This window comes from Limulus polyphemus, unplaced genomic scaffold, assembly GCF_000517525.1.
Source record: "Limulus polyphemus unplaced genomic scaffold, Limulus_polyphemus-2.1.2 Scaffold4178, whole genome shotgun sequence".
NCBI classification, from domain to species: Eukaryota; Metazoa; Arthropoda; class Merostomata; order Xiphosura; family Limulidae; genus Limulus; species Limulus polyphemus.
Window position 1 is genome coordinate 29356 of NW_013669788.1, and position 6105 is coordinate 35460.

General features: G+C 33.3%; 1 protein-coding gene across 1 annotated transcript in view; it reads left to right on the top strand.

Annotated features, from left to right (window-relative positions):
• Positions 1-3781: 3781 nt before the first annotated feature.
• The window catches only part of LOC106470716 (neural-cadherin-like), a gene marked incomplete at its 3' end in the record, with an annotated part of 60080 nt that continues 57756 nt past the window's right edge, over positions 3782-6105 (top strand). Inside the window, exon 1 of the mRNA XM_013931282.1 lies at positions 3782-3913. The remainder of the gene's footprint in view (positions 3914-6105) is intronic.

Genomic DNA, 6105 nt, shown 5'->3' on the forward strand with positions numbered 1-6105 from the left:
CTCAACTGCAAACAGACAAACAAACTAAACATCTATATATGTGATTTGTATAATGTATTTGTAGAAAGTTGTGTAATTCAGCATTTCACCTATCACAACAAAACCTTACCCAAACATATATAATTAGAAAATATAACCTCAATTTATTACACTTTATATCAGTTCATATCAAGCATTCAGTACTTGGTTGGTCCTCCTCGTACGCTAATAACCTCTGCAAGGCGACGTGGCATCCTGCCAATGAGGTTGTTCACGTAATTCACTGTGATTTCATCCCAAATTGTCACTCGAACAGTGCACGTATTATACAGGATTATCTCGACCAGGAGGACTTAACAGATTGTCATGGCCAGCAAAGTCTACATATTTTAATCCCATTGAGAGCTGTTGGGCAGAACTGAGCTTCAAGATTGCTAACCATGACCCTAAACCAGCTACTTGAGTTATACCTTAGCTGAGTTGCAATGGGCAGTGGCATTGTCATCCTGGAACACAAAGTTATTGCCGAACCTTGCTCTAGCATATTGCAGAAATATCTCTCCATGTTATGCTTTTAGGTGGCGCCATTGACGTTTTTCTGGAGGATATGAAGAGCAGGTTTTCCACCAAATATGAATATCACCATCAGCTTTAACAAGCCAGAAACAGGGCTCATCTGAAAAGATGGCATGTCGCCAGTGTCCTAACTGCAAGTTGGCATGCTCACTTGCCCAAGTAGCACGGTGACGGCGGTGAATTCTTGTTAATACTGGTTTGCACATAGCCCTTCTGGCAAAATAACCTTGTTTGGTCAGTCTCCTGTTTACTGTTCTTCTGGATATTGTGGAATGAATGTGTTCATGCTATTCTTGTCGTAAGATGTTGCAAGACATCTTTCGACCTTGACGTGTTAACCTGATCAAAACACAGTCATTTTGAACAGTAGTTTTTCGGCATCTACTAGTAGACATTCCTGGAACAACGTTTCCTGTAGTCCGATGACGTTTCAGGCAATGTCCGTTTGCTTCATCCCATTTCTGGACAGTCGAACAATTTGACACCCTATAACTTCCGGCACGTGACGAGGCATGACTCTACACTGACACCGAATACGGAAAAATTGTCTGAACAAAGCGTTGATCTGTTTCGAAAAAAGATCATATCAAAAACACACCCTTTTATATAAAACAGATGCGTTTGTGTGTTTTGATGAACAAATGATCAAAATAACTTATAGAGACCAGAATAAGATATCGTACATGTTTGAATGATCATACGATACCTTCTCTGTTACTATTTAATAACTAATCCATGTTTGTATACGATAACATCAATATAGAACAGTACGCAAACATTTTGGCCAAGACTGTATTAGTAGTGATGCACTGTTTAAATTTTAAAAAATTATATACATCTTACATTTCTGTTAACTTCTGTATTCCTTACACCCGTTCCACCCACAAACTCGTTGTAAGTTGATTATAAGGAATATTATACACAGAAGCTTTATATTATTATATAGTTGTGGATTTATGATTGAAGCTTTTTTCTTGCACGCTCATTTTTATAATATTTCATCCCAACAGAGTGTTAGAGGCTGTACAGCTTTCCTGCTAGAATAACCTTTGGTATTTATAAATGTAATACATTTTAAGCAATTATTAGCTAGAAAACCCATTTCATATGAAGTTTTGTTTCTTTATTTGAAATTTAAGCTCAAAGCTACACAATGGGCTATCTGTGCTCTGCCCACCACGGGTATCGAAACCCGGTTTCTAGCGCTGTAAGTCCACAGACATACCGCTGTGCCACTGGGGGGGGGCCGCATATGAAGTAGAGTGTCTCAGTTTTGAGATATACCAGTTCTTATTAGTCCAGCCAGGTTGATTGTATATAAGAAATACTACCAAATAACAAAGAAAAACTTTATATAGATGAGAAAAGTGGACCAGCATACGTTCTATACGCTTATTTTATGTTATGTTTGGGCGTGTTTTCAGTAATAGTCTATTTATTGTATATTTTCTGGTAACGATCTTTGTTCCATCAGTAATTTTTTCGAGATGAACGGTATCAATAAACAGAAAAATATTTCTATTTAAAGTTAGATTAATTTGACTGAGTAATAGTAGAAGTTTGCAAAAATTTCTCCAAAAATGTTAATTCTCTTCAAGAGATAGCGCTTCTGCAGCACTTCATTGTGCAACTTTTCCCCACAAAAGTGGTTCTAAATAACATGAAATTAAACCACATTCCTTCCAATAGTCGCTGTCATTCATAGTGTTATATTTTTTACAGTTTACAGAACACAGCAACAAACCCAAGATTATATTCGTACGTATTTTTTTGTTTTTTTGTCGATTTAGTGCCCTCCAGTGGCACAGCGGTGTGTCTGCGGACTTATACTGCTAAAAACCGGGTTTCGATACCCGTGGTGGGCAGAGTTAAACAGGAGGATAGTGCGCTTGACTCGTAATCTGAGAGTCGCGGGTTTGAATCCTAGTCTCATCAAACATGCTCTCCCTTTCAGCCGTGGGGGCGTTATAATGTACGGTCAATCCCACTATTCGTTGGTAAAAGAGTAGCCCAAGAGTTGGCGGTGGGTGGCGATGACTAGCTTCCTTCCCTCTAGTCTTTCACTGCTAAATTAGGGACGGCTAGCGCAGATAACCCTCGTGTAGCTTTGCGCGAAATTCAAAAATAAACAAACAAACACATCGAATTAGTATGAATGTTTTTTGTTTTTTTAAATTTTGTACACCAAGTTGTACAAGTACGAACAATATGTATGATATATTATGTTGGTCAAACAGAAAAGTAGTTTAAGAATTCCGATTTCTCAGTAGCCACACATCAACATGCTTTAGCGCTAACATACATATTACGAGAAAAAGAAGTGACCATTGTGGAAACAGAAAGTAAATACAACGCAGAAAGTGTACTTTATGTTGAAACATAATCCATCTTTTGTTATCGTTCATTTGAACTATTGTAATGGTATATTCTTCGCTATCTACGTTGGTATTTTGGTGCGTACATCTCATTTTTCCTTTGTGCACCACATTACGATTGCATTCGGCATTAAATATTATATATAATTACAAAAATAAAAGCTGCACGCTTACTTCTATTTCTAACTAGGATCGTACTTAGAAATCCCATTTATGTCATCTAATCATTTGACAAAGTAATGGAATACTTAATTGATCTTCAAAAGTTTAGAATGAAAATGTACATGAAGAAAACGTATTCTTCAATTAATAACTTTCAAGCTTGACAGAACTGAAATTCTGATTTATTCATTAAATAGTGAAAAGTTTCGCTTTGATAAACTAGCATTACAAAACGTGCGTGGTGGTAATAGTGTGCTGTTTGTATTATCGTAAGATAATCATACGTCCTTTTAATATAATCTATATAATTCATTGTATAAAATCACTATGAGAATTTTTATAACAACAGGTCTAAAATTTTTATGCAGCTGTCTAAAAAATATTTTAAACAATGCAGTTCAGTTACCTCCAGTCTTTGATGACGTCACTTGTCACGCCTAGGATGAGTAACGCTGTTGGTTGCTAGCTGTATTGGCTGTTCATTGCATTATTTGACCTCCCTCAAATATTTATGTTCCATTAAAAAAATTAGTTACAGTGGAATCTAATTTTTTCTCAGTAGTAAAAGAATAAAATAAAATAATGCAACTATAGGCTTAATACGTTTTGTTAAGGTATGTGAAAGTAATTCAACTAAACTACTTCCTGGCACCGGAATTTCAGGAGGAGATATAATCGCAGTATTAGCCGGGTTCATATCTTGGGAGGTTGCTTGGCGTTTGTACAAAGGTCTAGGGGTAATCTAAGAAAATTTGTAAAGTTTTCTCTATCGGCAACGAAAATCGGAAGAATGCTGTGAATTTCAAATTTCTATTTGACTGGTAAGTAAAGTCACAATTTTGTACGATGTAATGTAATGTAAATGTTAGGTTCAGCTTTGGTAACTAAACTACTAGCAGTACCAATAGTGGAAATACTGTGTATTAACGTTAGACTTGCTTGTCCGTTGTCGTTTTGCGTTGGCGTTTAACTTTATGTTGTTAAAAACGTATTGTAACAATGAAATTTAAAAGACCTTAAGCAGGTTATGGTTGCCGATAATGGTGTTAAGACAATACTGTTACTTTTTCGTACTCATTTCATTTATCGCACTGTGCTAAAAATTATTATATGGAATTTGTAAGTCTTAAAATTCAGACAATGATTATTAGTATTACTTTTCTTCTTTGGCCATGTCCATTTTTTACTTAATTAAATTTGTAGCCTTGATATTGGGTAGTTTGTTTCTATAGTGTCACTGTCAGTTACTTTTTTAAGCTCAATGTAGAATTTGAAACGGGTATTAAAAATTTAATTTTCTATGGATAATTAAACTGCACACTGGGCAGTGCAGTGACACTGACAGTAGTATGCTAAAAGTAAAAGTTAAACCTCTAGTTTGTTAAGATAAATCTGGTCTTCCAAAAGCAATGAAACTTCACGTATGTTGTAACATTGTAATATAACTTGTAAGGTAGTTACTACAACCAATTTCAAACCATTTTCGGTATAATTATGAATTTTGTGAAGCCTAAGCTATAGTGTGATCCTCATTGATCTGAAAAGTGCTGAAAATTAACTAGACTTGGAGATATGGCTTTTTTAAATTTTCTATTATTTTTAACTAGACAGTATTTTCAGAGATTTTGTGCTTTCCCCTCTTATAGTGATGGCAAATTCATGTATAAAATATCTGAAACTTGAAAGTACAATGATTTTAGTTTTCATTTTCAAATAATGCCTTGCTCTAGTTAATTTCTTTCTTACTTCTTTATATTAAATTATAGTAATAGTATTAATTAGATATATTACAAATTCTCAATAGACAACAAGATGGTTAGAATTATTGTATCTTCAAATCATGCTGTAATACATAAATTTGCTACCTCTTGTTAATGTTAGTTAAGTATTGGTAAAGTCAGTGGTTAATCTTGCTACTTTTCAACATTAATGGATATAAAGACTTGATTAAAATTTAAGTTAAGATAAATTATTATTGATTCCTCAATATTTAAAGGTTTTTTATTGCTAGAATGTTTTAAATTGACAGAGTAACTATTAATTATACCAGTTGCAGTCAAGGTGGCAAAAGATACTAAGCTAGAGATTTTTTTTATAGCTATGGTCATCAGATTAATCAGTGTCTTGTTAAGTATTTTCTTGCATCAAATACATGCGAATCAGTGCAAAAAGAAAGTGTCAGATTGTTTTATTTCCATCTTTGTATCCTAGAAAATTATTTAAATAAAATTTGTAAATATTTGAAGATAAACAATCTGTAAAAACTTCTATGATTTCCTTTTCAAACTAAAAGCCTGTGGTCTAGAAATAGGCAACATCTTAGAGATTTTAACATAGTTTTGACTATAGAGGTGAAGACTTTCATATGATAATTTATTACATTGTTCATCAGGAATGATAAAGTTTTGCTGCAAAAACGTTGATGTTCTCAATTTTAGGATAAAGGTATACAAAATTACTGAAAATCATACAGGCTTTATGCACTGAAGTGTAACCAACTTTCTCTTTAAGATGAATGTGGATAAACTGTCAAAATTAAAGTATAAACCATAGAAGGTAGACTTATGATAATCCTTGTTCAATGATTTATCCAAGTAATCTGTCAAACAAGAAATTATAACATTCTTTTTGTTCATCAATTGTAAATTTAATATTTGGATGCTTAGCATATGAGTACTGCATTAAACTATACATTTTAATCTGGTAAAATAAGTGTATCAGCTACACATATTTGATACACCAATAGTTCGGTTATTATTGTGACACTGTTCTTATAAAAATTTGATAATAGATTTACTTAGTGCTTATTTTCAGCCCGTGGCCATTCTCTCAACTTGATCATAAATCCTAACATTAAACAAAAAATGAGATTATTCCAGAAAGTTGATAAATCTTAATTTAAAGAGTTGATGTGTTAAAGAATTTCTATATATATATATATATATATATATATAATACAGTATTAAAACTGTCTCACAAAATAGGTTGTATTTTTTTTTTTTAAAAATAAAAT